Here is a 23,956-nt window from a genome sequence, read left to right on the forward strand (position 1 = left end):
TCACTCTCACTTTAGGAATTTTTGTGTAAAAATGTGAATTTTGATTTTGTACTTTTGGACTTGAATAAATTCTGAACTTTAACCAGGAATTATCATTTCAAAACAATATAATTATTACATGGTGGAGAATCTAAACTTTCATTAGTGACTTTGGACTAAACTTTGGATCTATTGTATTCACTTTTTCTTGGTATTCGGACTACATAAACTGACAAAATGTATAGACCAGAAAATTATGTGTCTCCAGCACCAACAGATTTCAACATGGATGATTGGGAGGAAACATCAATCTTTCGGCCACGCCTAAATCAAACCTATGGGAGATGTAACACACAAATTCCCCTGCCAATTTCAGACAAAGTTTTTATACGCAAGTTCTCGGGACTTGCCAGTGAGAATGGCCAACACTTTCTATCTGAATTTGAATATTTTTATATTTTTCAAAACCTGAGGGATGACAGCCGAAGGATTGCTGCCTTTCATCTACACCTAAAAGGCCCTGCCCTAATTTGGTTTAACTCTTTGGATGATACATCAAAAGGCACATGGACATCTGTCAGACACGCTTTCGTATGTCAGTACGCCAAAACTGATATGCTGGATCCAAATATGGTTGCAGAGAGTGCCATATTTGAGAGTCTTTCTCTCAGTCTTACACAGCCAATTTATGACTTTCATAGCAAAATTCTGGAAAAAACTGACTAAACTACAAAAACCAGAGAGGGACCTTATAACCAAATTTGTCAATGAATTACCACAAGAGTTAGCGTTCTTTGTACGGACCGCATCTGTAACAAATTTTACGGATGCTTTACAACAATCCAAACTTGGTGAGGCGTATGGATACAGGACGAGCCCCCCTAACACCGTAGCTGCAGTCCGTATCGAAGAGAAGCCTAGCTGTGGTCGAGATGAACAGCTCTTCCAGATGATGAAGTCGATTACTGACAGGCTGGACAGACTGGAGGCTCCCAGTCGCGACCGTCCAAGAGGGAAGCAGAATTACAATCAAGACCGCGCGAATGTCCGTACGTGCCACAGTTGTTCGGGTGAAGGACACATTCAACGAGTGTGCAATTGGAACGGTAATGTTGGAAAGAAGCCCAATGCGAAATGTCAATTATGCTACCAAAAATGACATATCGCGACCGATTGTCAACAGCACAAGTCTGCACCGCCCAGGAATCGCGCCCCTGAAGCAAAAAACGGACAACGCCCGGGATAAATGCGGCATCTATCTTGGGCTCTGAAAATCAAACGAAAAATGGTGCCGGGAAATGTGACGTTTTTCAGCAAGGAAAACTTATATATTTGCCAGTATATATGGGTTCCCTCTCGGTCTCTGCATTGCTGGATTCGGGTAGTACAGTCAACATAATTTCTTCAAAATTCTATCAGAGTTTAGGCTCGAAAACAAAGAGTGATCTCATGCCTTCTAAAATCCTGAAGTTTAATTAGCAAAGGGTCAATATGTTAGAATTTTAGGTACTGCTGGAATCCAGATGCAGTTGTCCGACAGGGAATCCCATGTGTTTATTCCAGTATTTGTGATTCAGGAATTGTCTCACCCAATTATCCTTGGCACCCAGTTTTTAATGTCATTAGGAGTTGTGTTAGATTTTCGATCAATGTCTGTATGTATGGATTTTAATTCACAAATTAAGGTAAGGAATGCATCTTATGTTACTTTACCTCCACATTCAAGTATGATTGTCAAAGCAATGGTACCGAATCATGTTGATATTGGTTTAACAGGTGTATGTTTACCAAATGATGTTATGATGGATAGAGGTTTGATTGTAGCTAAATCAATTGCTTATGTAGATATAGGGCATATGGCTCCAGTCAAAATGTTGAATGTTTCAGACAAACATGTTAATATTGGTAGAAACAATGTCATTGCTTATTTTGAGCCATTGCATGATCATGTTATCTCCAAAATGAATGAAAATGATGATTTACATATGTGTGCAAATGTTTCTGTAAATAGTAGTGATAGGGAAAATGATGTAGGTGGCGAGTCGTTGGAAAATTTCATGACAAATTTTACCCTTAATACTGAATTGGACACTCACGAGAAGACAGCATTGCAAAATGCACTATGGGCCAACAAAGACTGTTTTGTTACGAGTGACAATCCCGATATTGGTGTCACTAATGTTGTGCAACACACCATTCATCTAAAGCCAGGCGCAGTTTCAAAACATCACAAACAATAGAGACTTCCGCCTGAGAAATGGGACGTGTTGCGGCATCAGTTAGATGAACTGTTAAGTCAAGGCATAATTGTACCGGTGGACGAGAAGGAAGACCTGCCAATTACGAGTCCTATTGTGTTGATTTCTAAGCGAAATAAACCCGCCGAAAAACCGGACAACATTACAAAGGAGTACAGCATGACCTCGTACCGTTTTTGTTGTGATTTCCGATATCTTAATTCACAGAGTCAAGATTTCAGATACAACATTCCGAACTTACAAGAACTTACGGAATCCTTTTCTGAGCGAACTCCGCACTACATCAGAAGTATAGATTTGAGTTCAGGATTTTTTCAAATGTGTATATCACCTGAATCGACAAAATACACTGCATTTAATACTTGTTTCGGAACTTACAAATTCAAGCGCTTGGCTATGGGTTTGAAAACCAGCCCAAACTCCTTTCAAATGTTAATGGACAAAGATTTTAGCGGCATGACATTCCGTTCAGTTTTGTGTTACATTGATGATGCTTCGTCTACATTCGAGGAACATATCAAAGATCTTGAAGAAGTTTTTGCTCGCCTTAGAAATGCAGGACTTAAGATCAATCCCAAAAAGTGTGCATTTGCTCAATCTTCATGCACATTTCTGGGGCATGTGATATCCAAACATGGAATAAGTCCCCCATCTGATAAACTACAAGCTATTGAGACATTACCAGCACCAAAGAATGCTAATGAATTGCGACGTGCTCTTGGACTTTTTAACTGGTTTCGGAAGTTTATACCAAATTATTCCGCAGTGGCTAACCCCCTGAATAAACTCCTAAAATCCAATGCAAGATACATTTGGACGGACGAACAAGAATCAGCGTTTTAGGAATTAAAATGTCTTTTACTACAGAGCCCCGTGCTGGCTTTTCCGCGCTTTGACCTTGAATTTAGACTTGCAGGAGACACGTCTAGCAAAGGAATTGGATACATGTTATACCAAAAACACCCTGATGGAAACCCTCGTGTGGTAAGATTTGGGTCTAAAGGTCTAACAAAGTGGCAGAGTTCATATGGACCAACTAAATTATTCCGCAGTGGCTAACCCCCTGAATAAACTCCTCAAATCCAACGCAAGATACATTTGGACGGACGAACAAGAATCAGCGTTTTAGGAATTAAAACGTCTTTTACTACAGAGCCCCGTGCTGGTTTTTCCGCGCTTTGACCTTGAATTTAGACTTGCAGTAGACACGTCTAGCAAAGGAATTGGATACATGTTATACCAAAAACACCCTGATGGAACCCCTCGTGTGGTAAGATTTGGGTCTAAAGGTCTAACAAAGTGGCAGAGTTCATATGGACCAACTAAATTAGAACTACTTGGAATGGTTACCGCTATTCTTGACTGTTCAACATATTTAAGTGGGAAACGTTTTACTGTTTAGTGTGACCATTAGGCCCTAAAACCGCTGTTTCAAAAACAACTTCGGGGAGCTATATATGAACGATGGTTAGCTCTTTTACAACGTTATGATTTCTCAATAGAATATAAACCTGCAGCTCAGATGGTAGTTCCTGATGCATTATCGAGAAATCCTGAATTTCCAACAATTTTGGATGCAAGCCCGGACGAGGACGATCCATTTTCCCCCTATGTAAATGACCCACCAACATCAATCACTTTACCAAATGGACAGTCCCTGAAAACGCTATTAGCACAAGATCACATGCGTTGCAATTTTGTGAATATTGAAAATGTTTATGACGCTGATACTGAGGACAACATCGATATACCTCGCTATAATGCAAAAATGCCTCTTCTTGCCAATGACACACGTTACTTGCCTAAATTCTCTCGCACGCAAATTGACAAAACAAATTTGGATGAGGAATGGTCTAGACAGACAAACACTCAGCAAACAGAAACCAGTGATTCAATTACTACCCACTGTGAGAAATTTAGTGTCAATGAGCAAAACAAATCTGATAAACACCCTGACCAACATTCTCCTCCTCAAGAGGTCACTTCGGGCCACGCTAGTTGTAGTGAATCAGAATAAGACATACCAGTACAGCCACGTCCAGACATAATTAAAGAAATTGGCGTGACCCACGATTACATCACTCAATCACAAAGAAATGATGCCTCTCTATTGCCCATACACGATACACTTTGCACGAAAGACTATAGGTTGTTTCTATGATATATTTGAAAATAGTTTAACTTGTGACGTCGTTTAATGCGGTAATATGTATCCTTTACAAACGTTATACTGAACTTTGAAACTTTACACAAAGGTATACAATCATATATGAAGGAACACGCGGAAAAACTCGTCGTTATTCGGAGCATTGCAAAAGACAATGCGCAGACGAAAGCAGACAACATGACAAAGCTAGCCAATGCAAATACAAAAGAAATAGACATTAAAGAGGGAGATTACGTATACCTTCAAGTGGACTTATCTGGAGAGGGTCAGAAGTTTCAGAATCGATTTAATGGTCCTTACGTTGTTGAACATTTACCGAGTGCGCATATGGTAGTATTATGAGATCCAACTGTGAACAAAGTTCTGAACCCCGTGCATCGGGATAGGATTAAAATTGCGTATGTACGTGAGCCCACTCCAGAAAATTACTTTACAGTTACAAAGTGTATTACACCCAAGACCTACAAATCCACGGAAACACGAACTGACCAACACCATAACGTAACGCGAAAGTCTGACAGAAGTCGACAAAAACCAGCTAGATTCCGTGACAGTGATCATGTGGATCCGAATGACTTACCAACCTTTTCTGTTTCTAGTGACACAGATGGATTCCACAAAATTAAACGAGTATTAGGAAAACGACATTCCAAATATTTAGTACAAATTGTGGGTGAACCAGCCGAAAATGCAATTCGGGTTCCATTGTCGGCTTTAAATGCTAAAGCCAAACGTGCTATCGACATGCGACCGCCACCTAACTTATGACGTCTTTATACAATGTATTAAAATGATTATTAACACTTGAAAAAAAAATGTAAAAACAGAAAATCATTGAAAAAAAATGCATGTTACATTTGTGTATACTGTTGATATATTTTATTTTTTTGTTTGCATAATATGTTTGTTTGATACTTTTGATCTGTATTAATTTACAGTGTTTCATATGTTTGTTTATGTAATTACGGATGTTTTATTCCACAAATATTACAGCTTATACTTATTGTTGAAAACGGTAAAAATTTAGAAGGTAGGAATTACTAGTATGCGATATTTGTGGCATACATCGTGTGATATGAAAATTTTGTGTTGGTTTGATATTGTAATTGTTTTTCTAACCAAGTATGTTTTATTCCGACAGGGTTATACCTTATGCAATTCTACATAGTATTAGTAGGCAGTATTTGTGGCATACATCGTGTAACATAAAAAATTTGTGTTGCTTTTATATATTAATTGCTTTTTCTAACCAAGGATGTTTTATTCCGTCAGGGTTATACCTTATGTAATTACGTAATTAAATATTGTTTTATCTTTATTTGAAAGTGGTATGATTTATTCTAACCGAGGATGTGTTATTTCATACAGGTTATACTTTGAACAACCATATTCGAGAATTTGTTGTTTACATTTTTTTTACTATGCATTGCAGCGCAAGTTATGCGTTCTTATGATGCACTCTGATTTGAATATTATGTTTGTATGAATGTGAGAATGTTTGATGGTACCAAGGTATACATGTTTCGAAAACATTTTATTCACTTCTGATTTCATTACTAGAATGTATTTTTCTTCTTGTACATGTATTATATTTTCTTCATTATCATTAAGGTCTTCCGTTTCCAACGGAAGACCTTCTACTGATTCGTTTGTTTCTTTTCCACTATTATTAAGGTCTTCCGTTTCCAACGGAAGACCTTATTGTTTTCGTTCGGTTTCTTTTTCCCTATTATTATTCTTTTTTTTTCTTACCGATTTTTGTGCACGCGAGTTCTCGGAAACGGCTTGGTCGATTTTCACGAAACTTTCAGATCTGATAGATATTGGTCTGAACCTTATTGGAAATTTTTTATATGTACGTCGTCACTTTCGGTCGTGAGATATGGACGATTTACTGATTTTAAGAGGGTCAGCTTGTCCGGGCAATCACTAAAAAACGAATGAAGATATTGACTTGAGATTTTTAGTGAAGGTAGAGGAAAGATTGCTAAATTGCTTTTTTGAGTCTATATTTTTCCAGCGCAAAAGGCGTTGAAGCTCGCCTGAGCTCGTTATAATTATTATTTTTCTGACCACCAAATTTTGTGCACGTGATTTCTCGAAGACTACTGGATGGATTTTTATGAAATTTGCAGGAACAATGTGTTGCTATCTGAAGTTAGTTTATCCTGGAGATTTTTTGGAAATTTCTTTCTGGTGCCAAGTTACGGACAGTTTTCTGATTTTAAGATGACATTTTGTTCGCGGATAATCTAAAGAACGGTAAAAGATATCAGTGTGAAACTTTCAGGGATTATAGATTGTGATAAGTACTATCCAAGACGCGATCCTTTGTACGTCATCTCTACTTCCTGTCGTAACGGCATGCAAATTTAAAAAGTCGAATTTTAAAAACTTTTTTGTTTTTCAATATTTTCAAATTATATTAGTATGGTTGATAGAAACATTTCTTATTAGGCAGAATATGTAATTTGTTTGTAAATTGATAAATTCAAACTCGAGATATTAACATTCAAAAATCTGAAGCGGGACCAAAATGGCGGCGGTCTCTGTCAATTCCGACATTTCGCAATAGGGGTTTACAGAGGAGCCGAGCGTTTGCTTTAACGAAAGGAACATAAGGAGCAATGAAATATGTAGGGATACTTGGATTGTCACGTCGTAGGTTCGTTGCAATTCATTTATAATCCAAGGTCTCCTTAAAAGTCTTCTTTGATTGGTTTTGGTTGTTTCTCAAAGTAGAAATAGAAAAGAATTAATGTGCAAATGAAGTACAATATCTACATCTTTTGTTTTGCATCACGGTAACACATAGCTTAAATCATAGTTATAATTAATAGTTTTTCAAGAAACAATATATATACATGTAGTAAGTACAAAACGTGACCACTGTTTTCCCATGCACACTTGTGTCATATTAAATTAATAGCAAGGACAACTGTTACAATAAGAAAATATTTTATTTTTAAAGATAACGATTTTTCAAAGACCGTTTAATAGACCTATATAAACATTTTATTTTCTCAATGCAAGTTATTGAACATAATGGAATCTTATTCCTTGACCCTCGTAGGGCGTTCGAGGCATTTTTTTTCGGTGAAACATACCACCTTTTTCATCAAAGTGTAAGTAATCGGAATGGTCAAATTTCGTGATTGAAAATTGAAAAATTAACCATTCATAGCTGTTTCACTGCTTTAGTGTTATTTGCCTACATACGATATGTTACATGTATGTGTTAAATATACTTTCCACACCTCAAAATTTAGGCGATAAGAACGCTCTTTTGTTATTTGATTGAAGTTATCTCACCTATTTAAATGAAAATTCCAGGAGAAATTCGCTAAGATTTACTCGTTGCGTTTGGCGTGAAATTATGAATAGTGACCCTCCTTTCATAATTCCAAGACAGATTAACTGTTGCAGAATTATACGTACATACAAGTGAAGTAAGAGTAGTTGTTCAAATAGCGTTATCGATAAGCGTATTGAATTTTCACGCTAGTGACCCGTTTCAATTACCAGTGTGTCCAAAATATGTTTAATCCATTTTCAGCTCGATTTTATGGGTTATTTTTCAGAATCGGACGGAAGACCTACTCGTTGCTCGCAACGAGATCGTTTCTAGTTATTATTATTTTTTTTCTTACCGATTTTGTGCAGGTGATTTCTCGAGAACGCCTTGACATATCTTTATGAAACTTTCAGCAATGATGGCAAATTATATGAACTTAAGGCGTTTTTTTTTTATTTTGCCGTCGTCACTTCCGGTCGCGAGATACGGCCAATTTTCTTTTTTTAAAATGTCATTTTGTCCGGAAGTGTTCTCAAAAACGGTTTGAGATTGAGTCTTGAAACTTTCAGGGATGATAGATTGTGACAGGCTCTCTTGAATTTTGTATAAAGTTTTTGTTGCCGTCACGTCCGTTGTCCACCGGAAGTAGTTTAAAAATATAAAAAATTTAATTTTTTTCTTTTTAAAATGTTTCTTATTTAGAGAAATAGAGTGTCTCGAGTATTATTATGTCCACCGGAAGTTATTTTTTCAAAACCGGAAGTAGTCCAAAAAATGAGCATTTTTCATCGAAATTATCAGGGATGATTCCTTCACACTCAGAGAGGAGTTATGGGTCATTTTTAGTACTTCCGGTCACACCGGAAGTGAATTATAAAGACCGGAAGTTGTCTGAAATTTACAGATTTCACTCTTAAACGTATTTAGAGGAATTGATATGAAAACTTTTTTTCATTTTAAGTTGTTTTATGATCGTATCAAAAATCAAACGGAAGACCTACTCGTTGCTTGCAACGAGAACTCCTCTAGTTTTGTATAGCATTTCTTTTGTGTGCGTATTTTATGATTGTCTTTATCGTTTAATGCTTAAAATTGTATGCCAATATTTTTTAGGGGGCGGATGTTATATACATGCGTATGATTTCATATTTTTGATAAAGACAATTTGTTTGTTTCTTAGATGTACTTATGATTTAGGTATTGTTTAAATATTATAATTGATGTACTGGGAATTTGTAATTGAAAATTAATTGTTTTATTTGATCTTCAGAAAGAGCACTGCTGCACGTGTTTGTAATTTCTCAAACTTGACATCTCTCTCTCCATCCCACGGTATCGATGCTATTAGCTCATAATTGTTATCAGGTTTATGGTCAGATCTTAGACTGGTGTTTCTTTGAATTTGTTATGCTTACTCAAATTGTTTCCTGTGTTATAAATTAATGACATTGAGTTTTTCCCGAAACTTTTCTACTGTCTTTCAACTTGTTTCATTGGTTCATTTATGAAATGTGGGAGGAGTTGTCAAAGATGAGACGTGCCTGAGTTGATTTGTAATTCACTCTCACTTTAGGAATTTTTGTTTAAAAAAGTGAATTTTGATTTTGTACTTTTGGACTTGAATAAATTCTAAACTTTAACCAGGAATTATCATTTCAAAACAATATAATTATTACATTCGAAAGTCAGTTTGGTTATTTATTCTCGTCTACAATAACAGAATAATAATTATGGATGTTAAGAAATATGCTGAATGATTAACTTAACACAGGGAATCTATTATTTGTATTAAATGACACTCAGATAGCACCGAATTGCATATTTGTTTCTGCCAATTTTTAAAACAGATGTTACTTTAATTTTTTTCTTCAATTTTTTGTCTAATATTAATATTATTTTCGTTTAAAATCTCTTTTAATTTGCTTCCAGGTAAAAGTTTTAACAAGAACACATATTTTTCATTGTCAAACCGAGTTGATTATTTTTCGCATGTGTTAAGAAAGTACTCGATCAAAAACATTGCATATTTATACAAAATGTACTACGTTAACTATTAAAAAAGATATCCTGAAATCGGACGGCTGAGAGAAAACAGCAAGGTAAAGAAAATTAAAGAATTAAACTTTAATACAGTATACTATTCAGATTATCTTATTTCAATTTTTTTGCATCCCAATATTTTTTCGTTGGCATTTTTAGATAGAAAGTGTTTTCAAGTAGTTTGTTATAACCTGCCTTCTTATTTTATTTATCTTTTTTTAGTTAGACTTCCCGTATTTATATATAATATATTACCTGCAATTTCTTTCTTCATTGCTTGTAAATAATACCTGCAATAAAAACGTTTAATATATTTTCATTATTCAGATGAAGTTGTTTAGGATTATAACTGCACTTGTTTTGAGTCTTGTTTTCGCCAATATGGGAGAATTCAGTGTAGCACAAGTGCAAACAGAACAGAGCATGATTGCAGGTCCAGAGGATGAGTGGTATTGTAACAAACAGTTGTAGAAAAAATAGCGTCGAATGTTTGGAATGAAACTTCAGGTAAATTTGATATACAATGAGAAGACTGAGAAAGAGATTATTTGATTTTACATTCCCGTGCTACAATATTTGCACTTTTTCAGCTAGGGGAACAAATATTTTATTTTGGACATTTGATCTTTAACATTTTAAAAAATAATCAATTTCTTCTGACATTTATATCAAATAAAAATGCATTACATGTAACGTAATTAAACATGCAAAGTTCATCAGCAAAATTACTCTTTCACATAGTTTTTTAGCAATGTCAAACCTATTATAAGACTTCAACAGATAACATATCATATAAAATGTAGATAACATATATGTATCATATACAAATATCTAAATGACAAACTTCTTTTTTAGGTTGATGACATTATGAACAGCCGACAAAAATGAGACCAAAGATAAACCATGTCAGTTAATACATTTTGAAATACAATAAATTTAGTTTTCCTTTTTTCATGACTAAACTTGTCACGATCTCAGCAGCGAAAGAATGGAGTCTCAATTTTTCATTTTACCTAAATTAAAAAAAATGTAGATATCTTTTTCGCAGATTTAATTAACTGTCAAGGTATGACTACATTTTAAGACTCGATTTTTCATTATTTCCCGAAACTAAAGGTTTTTTTTTTCATTATTATTGCGTATTCAAATATGATTAAAACTACCTGTACATTTATTTGATTCAGGACAAAATACTGCCTGTTTTCGCGCATGCATTCAATGTCTCAGTTATTTTTTTAATGATTCTAATCATTTTAGAGTTGTGTTTTTAAAAAAAAAGCACAGAAAAAAACTGCTGGTAAGTTGGTATTATTTTGAAACGATAAAAGACTATTACTCTACACAAATTACCGATTAGATACAAAATTTTTTAAAATTAAATGTTACTTCTAAAAAAATAAAACTTCTTCAAATCTAATAAATTCAAAATTATATTAAAGAAATTAAAAGCAATTTAAAAGTTATTCGTATTTTGAAAAAAAAAATAATTCGGGGATGTCTCAAATATTATTCAATAAAAACAGTAATCAGTTACTGTGAGATTATTGAATAAATTAGCGAGTACAGCAAACAAGCTCCATAACCTAATGTGTAATAACATAAAAAGGTAGAACTGAAATTTAAATATTCGTCAAGCAAATTTTTATATAAAATCTTCCTTAAATGTTTTCGCTACCAGCATTCGATCCGTACAATAAAAGTGAATCACGCGCCACCACAGTTATCGTGAATATATTATTTCTAAGAAAATCTAAAATGAACCAAAACAATTGTTTCTTCTCTACAATGCCTATGAATCGAAAAATGCACTTTTTACATTTAGACTCCGTTAAATGGATACTTACACTTGTCCGAGACATTTTAGTCCAGACTGTGTCTCACGCTTTGAAATTTAAAGAGGCGTAAGGAGAAATAAAAATCGTGACTCAGAGGTTCACGATTTGAGTCTGAAAGGAAGCTCTGAAGAGAGTTCGAATTGTGTGATTTTTTTCTTATTACATACTTTAAAACCTATGTACAAAAGCGTATTCTTGCCATTTTGATTCATATTTTTATTTTCTATACTTGAACCTGTAAAGTTTTCACTTACATGAACTGTTAAATTCACACTTTAATCTGCAATTTTTACATTTTTATTTGTACATTTTATACATTAATCTTGAAATTTAACATTTATTCAAAAGTGTAAAATTGACAGATTCAAGAGCAAATTTTAAAATGTGGAAAATGAAAAATAAAGAAGATGTCAAAGTGGCACTAATATGATTACGTACATATGACTATGAAAAAATATACATTATTTATCAGTAAGTTATTAAAAAAGTAGAAGCAAATGGCTAAAAGATTACATTGATAATATGATTTCGGAAGAAACAAAAATGTAATTTAATGTACTTTAAGAATTAAGAATTATTTTGATTTTCTTTTCATAGTGAGGGATTGTCCTCGCCTTAAACGTCTCCATTATTAACCTGACATAATGAGCTTTTGAATTAAATCTTGAAATATTAAACAAGGTTTAATACTGATCCAAAACTAAAGTAATCTCCTTTAGGAGTACATGTAAACTTATGTTAGAATCATGGTAAACGTTTAATGGAACTTTTTGTTTAACCCCTTTCCCCAATGTCACACATTTTAACGCAAATACCTTTATCCCACAATCACGCAATTTTCTGCTCGGATAACGCGTAAAGTTTTGATTGTATGACAATAAATGATAAGATAATAAATTTTGTATTTCATTCTAATATATTTTGCAAATAAAAATAGTTTTTTCTCATTTAAATATGCTGAGTCGTTCGATTTATCAGACGAAATTTGGGATCCGTGACACAAGAAGGTCTTTCTTTTGACAATTAATAAGCCCAACAATCCAGTGTGGTTCAATGGGTGATGTGGATGTCCTCCAATGAGGTGGGACCCTTCATACAGAATTTATTGAATTCGATAAATGAATTTTTAATGTAAATGTTTTCTGAAAGTGTGTGCAGAAATCGAAAGAAAGATTGATTGATTGATCCCTTCATACATATATTTTGATATAACGTCACCATTGCCGGTGAAGGGCTGCAAAATCGGCACTCAGGGCCATGAAAAATGCCAATTTTTGATGTAAATGTTTTATAAAAGCGTGTGCAGAAATTAAAAGAAGGAATGGATAAAATTACAAAAAAGAAGAAAGATTTAAGTTAATTCATATTCCTTAAACAAAAGAAAAAGGTTCTGTTCATAGAATTTCAAATGCACTTCGAAACAAAACACGTGCATGTAAACTAGCACATGCATTATGGAAATGAAAAGCATTAAAGGTTAAATAAAAAAGGATGCCATCAAAAGGAAAAAAAATAATTCAATGAACATCTAATGTTTGGATTGGAAAAACCTTTACTGACATTAATTAATTATGTAATTATATCACAAATTGTCAATTTATATATTTGCTAACAGTTTGCGACAATTTCTAACTGCCGTGGTGTCACTTAGATCGAGCACTTAATTCAACATTTGACTGTTACCATCCTTTGTTGTTACATCATTTACATCACATCAAGCATGCCACTTGAAAGGTTAAATGATAAAAAGTAGTACATTATGATAATTAATTTATCAACAACTTAACAAAACAATTTTGAAATAATCATGAAATTAAATGGTATATAAAGAGCAGGTATTGATTGAATTCATATAATGCTGAAGTATCCAATGATTAAGGATATCTAATAATTGAGGTATGTAGTCAAATTTTGAAATCATGTAAATTTATATTTCTTCTCATTTCAAATGTGTAGCTTCTCAGATGTAATTGAATGTATATAATGAAAAAGAATTCCATAGAAATGTCAATTTTGTTAAAATAAGAAAGACTCCGATATTTTACTCGTGTACCCAGTATTTTTACGTTTTGTAGAAAAGTAATACAGCGTATCTAGAATGAACCGTTTATAATTTCTTTTAAATATTTTTTTTTCTTAAAACTTCTAAAAGCTATTCAAATTCTGAATTCTTAACCAATCACAGATACTTCTTTCAGTAATATTTTTTACTCATAATATAGTGATTACTCAGTCATGTTACATGTATTAGTCATTAGTATGCTGTGTCTGAAGACTTTAATACCGAAACAAATGCTCGTGCAACAAATACATTGTAGCGAAACACAGTCAGTTGGCAAAATATTTTTTTACCCCACACCGCAAATCCCTCTTAATTGTTATATGTTCGAAACCATTTTGAAAACAGATCAAATGATTACTCTATTTTGACAAAACGTTTAAGGATGGAAGGTACATTAACCTATGTTATATGATATAACATAACTTGGGTCACTTTACGTTTTATAAACCGCGAAACACTTGTAAAAAAGCGTAAACTGCCTGAGTTTAGACAATTTAAAGACGATTTTTCACCAATAATTGCAATTAGAAAATGCATTGCTGAAATATTTCAATTTGTGTGTTTCCGTCATCAATTTTAGTGACATCAAGATTTCCCTATAAATATTAACTGGAATCTAAACATTAAAAAAAACTTGTAGATACGGGTTTTCCACTAAAATTGATTAATTTGGGGCTTCAGCGATACTTTGATTACCTAACTGCTAAGTTTTTCTGTACAGTAGGATGCAAGTATTCTTAATGACATGTGGCATGACCTCTCGAATGGCTTCACTAATTTATATGCGGATTTGGGTACATATCTCTCAATCATAAGATGATTTTGCAGAAGGTTGAATAAGTAACCCATTTTAAGCACTCGCAACCGAAACACCGAGTAAGGTGGACGTGAAGGTTTCATTTTTAAATTTTTAGAATTATGAGATGCATTATATAATTTGTTTTCCAAAAATTTAGATTTTTATTTAGGGTTTTTATTTCTCAGTTTTAATTCAGCTTTTGGTGACAATCAAAAAAATAAGCTACGATTTAATGCAAAACATTTTGATATATAAGAATCATGTTAATATTAAAAAAATGCTTTGGAGATCGTATTCTGAGAGTAATGTCTGACAATGTCCTTCATTGGTCGTCATATACAAAACTGAAACAAACAGATGAAAGAAAAGTAAGGGGATTTCACATTCATGTTTTAATAAAAATGTAGAATAACCAAAAATAGATCCAGAATTTACTGATGCTCCTATCTCACCCTCCTTTGAGTTTTTTTCTTTTTAGCTTTCCTACATTATTTTTGGTTAACTTGTATACTTACGCTTTTTAATTCATCAACAAGTTAGAAACGATATCATGCACATACATGTAGTGTATTGGTTGATTATAAATTAATCTACCCCCACGAAATACGATTTTCCGTTTTGGGTTTTTTTTTTTGGGGGGGGGGGGGTTGGGGGTTGGGGAGGATGTCAAAGTTGTGAACTGCCCCTCATCCTCTGTTGTAATTTTTTTTTGAACTCGACACTAATAACTTTGCGTTGTAAGATTTTATTCTTAATTTACCTCAGTACAGTTTCTGCTCACTAGCATAAGAAACATCCACAAAAAGTGTTCTGTATCGCAGGTACAGTATGCTTGACTTCAAAGAAAAACTCGCTAGGCCATGTCACAAGTCAATTCATGTATGAAATTGTAGTCGTTAACTATTATTTAGGATGTTTACTTTCACAAGCACTTATTTTCATCTTGTTTTGCTTACTAATTCAAATCAAACTTGCGTCACAAAACTTTAAAATAGTAAGAACAAAGACAACGATTGCGGTGTACATGTACTGTTACATTAAAATCTCAACAGACAAAGTACAAAAACATGTACGTGTACGTCAAAATACAGGCACACGTACAGGTGCGCGTACACGTTTAAGATCTCAACATCTCTAATGACTTCAAATTGTGTATAGTTTTAAAGTAACGTCAAGCGGAGAAAGCGTTTTTGACGTAACTCATACTGCATGACGTAGGCAACATATGTTTTACGATATGAACTAAATCTTTTATCCAACCAAATGACGTGTAACAACTAAAATTAAAATATTTTTTTTCTTTATATTCAATTTGCTTTTCGTGAATTAATTGATTTCCTTATAATGTGTTAAATTAAACTATTTGGACTTTGTTTTGTTTCTTAGATGGAGTTGTACAGCATAATCAGAATAATCGCATTACTTTTTCTGGTTGCTATAATTGGGGTCATGGGAATGCCAAATGCAGGAGTAACAGATACAAATAGCTGGTATTGTTGTCGTAAAGATCGATATGGTGATTGTTTGGAATGGTGCAGGCCTTAAATAGGTAACTTCTTGAAATTTGTTCTTAAAATGCTTTTCAATCATCCAAAAAAGGATCTGTTGAATATTACACACATTTTGATAAAACTCAAAATTGTTTCATAATTCATCAGTGACGAATCCGTGAATCTTGAAAAGTAGGTCCGACCAGTTTGGAGTCAGGGTGGGGTTCAAAGCCACACCAAAAATGATTTATTAAATCTTATTCATGTATATTTTGGACACAGAATTTGGGCATGGGTTCTCTGTCTCTTTTAAATAGTCTGCCAGTGAGAGGTATTACTTATTATATATATATATATATATATATATATATATATATATATATATATATATATATATATATATATATATATATATATATATATATATATATATGATTTTACAAACTTTTTATATATAGCATTATTTCTTATAGATTTATATTCAAATAATTTACCATTACCTGAATAATGTTACCAGGTAAAGTGAGGAAAGTTACAAGATTGTATCCCAATGTTAACAGTACCGGTAAACGCAAAATTTGGATATATAGAACTGCAAAAAAAAAAAAAAAAAAAAATGTCGCACATGCAAATAGCAAAGGAAACTTACAATTATTATAGTTTGGAATCTATTTATTTAGTAATGTCAATTCTTCTCAAGATCAGTCAAAAAATATATCAATCCATACTTTTTTTGGTTAATTGTGTTATGTATCCTTCAGTTATTCATTTTATATATTTACAGCTGTTCTGTGGTAATCAGATATGAAGGAAAGAAGAAAATATGCTGGATTACTGTTTCAATAAAAAATGACTAGTCAATACACTATTTCGGATGCTAACAGATTTTATACATGTATTTTCTGTTCAAAAATTTAATCTAAGATTGAGGCAGATCAAAAGAACCCCTGACCCTACGGCCATGAAATTCACAATTTTGAAAGAGGCATCCTTTCTTATTATTTCTATGCACCCAAAAGTCAATTATTTAATACCCAGAAGCAGAGGAGATTTTTAAGGTATTAATGCAGTTTCACTTTATGACCGTTATAGCCCCGCTCTAACACCAGAACCCCTGAGAGAGAAGACATGGAATTCAAAATCTTGAAAGAGACACACTTCCTCATTATAACTATGCATAGCTGGCTGTAAATAAAAGATTATGACTTTGTTGAAATTGAGAGTTGATCCTTCTTTCAATGAGAGGGAAACTTAATTAGATTTGAAGGGTATTTCTTAAAAGTCAGGAGCACACGGCATGCGTGACCAGTCGGCAGGGGATGCTCACTCCTCAATGGCTTTAGATCCTACCTCAAATGCTTTAAAGGTCCGTGTTTGCTCTGCTCCATTTTTGTATTGTTTTATGGAGTTTTGACCTTGAATAATGTTTTATTTTGATATGTTTCAATTCAGGAAGAAATGTTGGGCTAAACAAAATCAGGGAAGGAAGAATATGGAGATAACGAACAGTATTCAATCTCAAAGTCCATAAAACAATACAAAATAAAAGCAGAGCAAACACGGGCCTCCGAAACATTAGATGAGATCAGGTGTTAGGAGTAAGCATTATTTCACATACGCCATGTCTCTCTTGTCATGATCAGGAAATAACGGAAAAGTTCGTCGTCAATTCAGTGTATAAATAATGGACTAACAAGTAGTATGAAAAACATCAGTCAGTATTTGACTCAATGATGAATTTTATTTGCTGACAAGGTCATTATATCGACCATAGAAGTTACGAAAAACTTCATCACGGCCACATCATGACATCAATGTGAAAGAGAAACCACAGTAATGATATACTATATATATATATATATATAATAAATATATATAAAATTTTTATACAATTTATATATATATAGAAATATATATATAGCCTAATCATATTTTTTCCAAAAAGATTTCTGCGTAGACCTACATCTTTAATCCAATTTGATGAGGTTTGGGCGAGAAAGTAGACTTTACTGATGTACATAAGTTCTCTGTTTATTCCTTATGTGTTTTTAATTTCCCGAACACTGTTGATATGGTTTATTTTAATTAGCACATATAATTAACATACACATTATCATTTGCAAATGTTAATTATTCAACACAGAAAAAGAGTCTGAAGAAAACTTCAAAACAGCACTACCTTTACATGTTGGGAACACTGCTTCAGAAATCAGTTCATTTTTTTTATTAAAAAAATTATCCACAAGTACAATTTAATTTAGATCAGTATTGTTGAATCATAAGATAACCTCAGGAAATCAAGAAGTTGCATTAAATAGGCCCTGACAACGCCAAATTGCATTCGTATATGACAATTTTTTAACAGATGTTTCATTAATAATGTCCGTATTTTTTTTTCATTTTTTTTTACCAATATTAATGTAATTATGTGTTTACAATTTTGATTAAATTGCTATCGGGAAAAGGTTTAACTTAACACATATTAGTTAGTCATTGCAAAAACGAGTTAGAATCATAATTATTTTTCGCATATGTTACGCAAGCACTCTATCAAATGCGTTCCACATTTATATAATTGTATATAAAAACTCAACTGTTTAAATAAAATAAATATCCTAAAAGTTGACAGCTAACAGAAAAAGCAAGGTATGGAAATTCAAAAATTTAACTTTTATTCTACGAAGTTTTTTTGTTGTTGATATTTTTACATACCATTATTTGTTGTCTTTGGCATTTTCAGAAAGAGTTCTCAAATAGTTTATCATTGCTTGTAATTTAAAAAAAATAATTTCTCGTAAGAAAGTTATATTATGGTTATCTTTATTGCTGGTTTAATACATGTAATTCTTTTAATATATGTTTATTTATTAGATGAAGCTGTTAAGGTTTATTGCTGTGCTTGTTCTGAGTCTTGTCTTCACAACAATGGGAGTGTACAGTGTAGTGCAATTGGAAGCACAAGAGAGCAGGTCCGCAGGTCCAGATGATGAGTGGTACTGCTGTAGGAAAAATAAGGTCGAATGTTTGGAATGGTGTAGATCATGAAAACAGGTAAATTTAGAGAGAGAGAGAGAGAGAGAGAGAGAGAGAGAGAGAGAGAGAGAGAGAGAGAGAGAGAGATTTAACTTGATCATGCCACAAAGTATTCACTTTTAGGTAAAAATATTGCTAATTAAGATGTGTAAAAAAATCTGATGTTAAAAATCATTTTCTGAAAAACAATATTATTTGACATTTTAATCGAATAAAGCATGTATTAACATGATTATACAGTCACACAATTTTCCTAATTCAAATTGTTACAATAAAGCAATATCATTGTAAGGTCAATGCTTATATCAAATCAACAACAGATAACAAATTTATATTAACAGATAAACTTCTTTATAGGTTGATGCCATTATTTATGAAGTGTTGACGAAAAACATGATTGAAGATTTACTATGTACCAGTTAATAAATTTTCTAATTATTAAAAAACTTGTTTCTCTATTCAATGATTATATACTTGTTAACTTTTTATCATTGCAACAGTGTAAAATTAAGTCATTTTTTTTTTATATTTACCCTAGACTAAAAGTTGATAGATATCTTTTTGCGGTTTATATTTTCTGTCAAAATATGATGATGAATATTTAGTTAGAACCAATTTTTCATTATATTTATATTAGATTTTAAATTGTTCATCAAACAACAATTTCAGTCAATTTCATTTTAATGTGATCCAGTTTTTTCTTTGTTATAGAAAATTGGTTATGGCCTCCATATTGTACGCATTTTATGCATTTATCACATAGTCGATATGACCAAACTAAATTACTTACGTAAGAGAGTAGGGTAAATGATTTTATTTCAAAATGTATAATTGAAATCGTGATAGAAGGTGAAATCTTTGCGAAAATAAATTCAGTTTTGTTGAGTTAATATCTTTTCCAGAAACAGAAATTATTTGACCCATACTATTAATAACTTTTTTTTTTATTTGTATCCAATTTTTATTTGAATAACGTGGTCAAATCAATACATTGCCCACCAATAATGCGCTGCTTAATTACGCTAGTACCAAGCATAGCAATCATATGCATCGAAAGGACAGGAACATGTATAGGAGTGTTGCCAAAATCTGATGAAGTTGAAACTGATGTTCTAGGCGTGGATGGTGAAAATGCGCTCACCGAATAAATAACAAAAAATACATATGTATAAAATAGATGAGTAGTTCATGAGTTTGAAAAAAACAGTTAATGTATAAAATAGATCTTTAAAAAAAAATTGTCGTTTAAATTTGCACCAACCTCATATATTAAATCTCTGAATGAAAAGGGGTTAAAAGGAGTTAACAGAAGTGGATTCGGGGGAAAAAACTCTAATTGTTAATAAAACTTTTGGGGTGGATCTATGGAAAATGAACATTATCTTCGATAAAAACACCCACTTCGAACTGAAGTGGATGTGATATTATTTTTTTGTATAGAAAAAAGCACACAGTGTTTGGTATCAGAATAACTAAAAAAAATATTTTGATAATGTTAGGTACCAAAAATGCTTGGTATTGTCTACCCATCTTTACAAACTGGAAAAGTGGTCCTTATAACGACTTTGATTACATATTCCTAGGATGTACTCCTTCCACTTAAACCTACACATGCTATAAAACTTTAATGTAGACCTTAAGTATCTTGAGTGTCAAGGGTTTAGTAATGAAGGCACTGCATTACCAAATTTAAGAACAAGTCTCAGAAATATTCCATACGTAAAAAGTGGAAGAATTCTCAGTAACATCACATTATCTTTCTATATTCGGCACTCGAGCAAATAATGTCAATGAATGACTGATATTTGGGATTTTTTAAAGCTTTAGAATTCTAAACTTTCCGAAAAGTACACTACATGAGAAGTTAAATTTTTTTCTAATTGTTTCGTTGATTTGCTAGTTCTAGTACTTACGTTTACGAGCAATAAAAATGTTATTAGTTTATGTTTTAACCCCTTTGTTTATGAAGGCTGATTGCTCATTAACACATTTTTAAAAAAAACTTCAATAGAAATGGATGCTTACATGAAACGCAGTCATTCTCTTTTAAAAAGTGTTAAATAAAACACAATGATTAAAAAGATGTTAAAGAGAATTTTGCAAATTATACATTAACGTTTCATTCTAACGTCATACATTTGTATTATTCATGTTTTTATGGTATCGTTGTCTTTATTTTGAAACGAATATTAATGAGGACTAATTGCTCACAATATCTTTGTAGAGAAATTAAGTGCAATTGCTTGCATCAAATGCACTCATTCTTTACTCAGTTTGCTAACAAAACACAATATATAAAGGGAATTGATTCATATCCGTTTATTTCTAATGCTAAATTATCTTTTTAGCGACGTTGGCTACTGACATTTAAAATCTTAAACTTTTTGGTCAAGCATATTTTTAGTTTCTACACACATAGCTCAATTATTAAAAATCAAATCAAAAAATGGGGGTCAATATAATAATATTTTGGCTCCACAGTACATGTAATATGACCTTTTTGCTCTGAAATCTGTGCCTTTATCAATAATTACATCTTCGATTGTGAAAAAAAAAATAAAGAAAGCATTCAAACATACGGCACGGTAATATTTTAATACAGAGCATGATTTACTAAATATACACAAATAAACAGTGAACACTTAAGAAATAAATAACAAGTTTATAAACTTCAATGGGAATTGAAGTGGGTCGGTCACGTGATCAAATCCTGTGAAGGCCGAAGGCCTTCTCAGAAGATTTGATCACGTACCGACCCACTTCAATTTGTTATTTATTACTTATATATACATTTGAGACGGACAACTGAATATTTTCGAATTTAAATTATTGCACTAACCGTCCGTCGTAAATTTTGAAAAATGACGCAAGGTGTAAATCGGCTTGCATGGCGGTTACGCTTCGAATTCATTAGGCTAAGGAATCTAGCCGGTGTAACGTTGAATTTTGACCCGGGTTGAAAATTGACCCGGGGGTCATTTTTCAACGTTGAATACTGAGACCTAAGATGTTGAATTTAGACCCTAGTCCGTTGAAAACTGAGCCGGGTCGTGGAATTTTGATCATGAAACCGGTTCTAAATACAACAGCATAAAACACACATATATGACTTGGTTTTCACAACTGCCATTTAATCCATGTGCGTCGGGAAAGGGGAGGGGGGTAGGGATGCTTAGCCCCCTCCACTTTTTTGTAAAGATAGACATAATTAATATAGGCATTGAACAAAGTGAAATTGGTTCAGTCCCCCTTTCAACAGGCACGTTACAGTATACTCAAAGAAAGAAGAGTAAGTACTGGTGGTAGTGTGGTAGTGCTTGATAAAAAAAGAAATCGGATCCTAACCCCCCCCCCCCCGAAATAGGATTTTCGGTTTTGGACTACTAGTTTTGTTTCTTTCTTGTCAATTATTTTTAAAATTTTATTTTTTTTCTTTTTTAATTATCCCCCCCGCACTTTCAATTTGCTCCCGACACCAATGTATTCAATATTCACTTAATTCAGTAATTCAGTTATATTCTTAGAATAAAATATTAAAAGAAATATCTTAGATTTTAAAGTTACATGTAGTTAAATCGCAATACTTCGTGTAATATTTATTCTTAAAAAATCATTAGTATATGTAAATCATTAGTATATGTAAATCCTATTAGTATACATACTTACACAATATACAATTTAGTTCAGAAATTTGTTTATCTATATTTGCTTTTTGCTAACAACAATTCATTTATTTTAATCTTAAAATTCGTAATATTAGTATTTGGGAAATAGTGAGAGTTTAACGCATGATGCACATACGTTTTAATGCTTATTCAGTTATGCGCAACATTAATAACTTATAATGTCCAGCTTGAAAAACGGATTTTTTTTCAAAATAAAAGGTTTAGTGATCTTTTTGGCATAGTTAATCAAACAGTTCAAGAACGAACCCCACAATACATACTTTTTTTGTAAGGTAGAGGATAGAAAGGGGGGGGGGGGGTGATCTCCCCTTTTTGGGATGTTTCAATTTGCTAATAAAATCTTGTATTCAAAGGTTTCGTTAAAGGTAAATGCAAAAGATGCGTGAGAAATACCAATGACACTGCTCTCAGTATTATTCTACAAGACTTTAAGAAACACTTGACAAAGAGAGGCTTCTCTGATACAGAAATAGATCCTATTATCACAGGTATAATTGGAACAGACAGAAATGAGATCCTAAATAAAAGTAACGGCCAATCCGAGAGTCAACGGACTAAAAAACACATCTTAAAATACTGAAACGAAACGAAAACAGACACAAGATGCAAAGAAATATTTACCTCGGAACCAACTAAAGCTTTTAGCAAAGAAAAGCAAAAGCGATTATGATATAATATTTAGATCATGTTTACCACAAGAATACACTGCTAAGGTGGACCCCTGATGAAGCAGGCCTTAGGGCAAGTACCCGTAACAAAAACTGCCGAACACTCTTTACTATATTTCTATATATATTAATGAATACTTATATTTCCAACAGAAAGGAGTGCCTGGTTTAGAAGTTTGGTTTAGAGTGTAGGCCCTAATAAATTTCATGGACAAGTTTGGCTGATTGATGTCTTTATTTTTACACCAGATTTCCAAGATTTTTGGTTTTATGCCCTATTCGTAGTTTTGTAGTTATTTATGAATGCTATGGATTTTAGAAAGTTTTGTCAAAAAATTAACTTGCCATGCTTGAAGATAACTGAAATCGTGAACTGATCAAAATGTACATATATACACGGGATGACATGTTCATTTCTATTACTCTGGAAAAGGGAAAAAAATGAAACCGAAATATAAGTATAGAGATACTGATAAATCCCGTAAAAACAACCTCCAAGTTCAAATAATGTTCAAACTCTGAGGTAGGGTCAATATTCAACAGGGTCAATTTTCAACTTGTTGAGGTCATCAGGGATAAGAAAAAAAAATATATCAAGCTGTTGAAAAATGACCCCGGGTATAAATTCAACGACTTTAAGTCTC

At 32.7% G+C, this 23,956-nt stretch overlaps 1 long non-coding RNA gene across 1 annotated transcript; it reads left to right on the forward strand.

Annotated features, from left to right (window-relative positions):
* The first annotated feature begins 13,388 nt into the window (after positions 1 to 13,388).
* LOC134259076 (uncharacterized) lies at positions 13,389 to 17,127 on the forward strand. The gene is made up of 3 exons (XR_009990274.1): positions 13,389 to 13,470; positions 15,822 to 15,984; positions 16,710 to 17,127. It is a non-coding gene; the product is annotated as an uncharacterized LOC134259076 (long non-coding RNA).
* Positions 17,128 to 23,956: the final 6,829 nt, after the last annotated feature.

This window comes from Saccostrea cucullata, unplaced genomic scaffold (genome assembly GCF_032062105.1).
Source record: "Saccostrea cucullata isolate Sc308-1 unplaced genomic scaffold, CSIRO_AGI_Scuc_v1 ctg1611, whole genome shotgun sequence".
Lineage (NCBI taxonomy): Eukaryota > Metazoa > Mollusca > Bivalvia > Ostreida > Ostreidae > Saccostrea > Saccostrea cuccullata.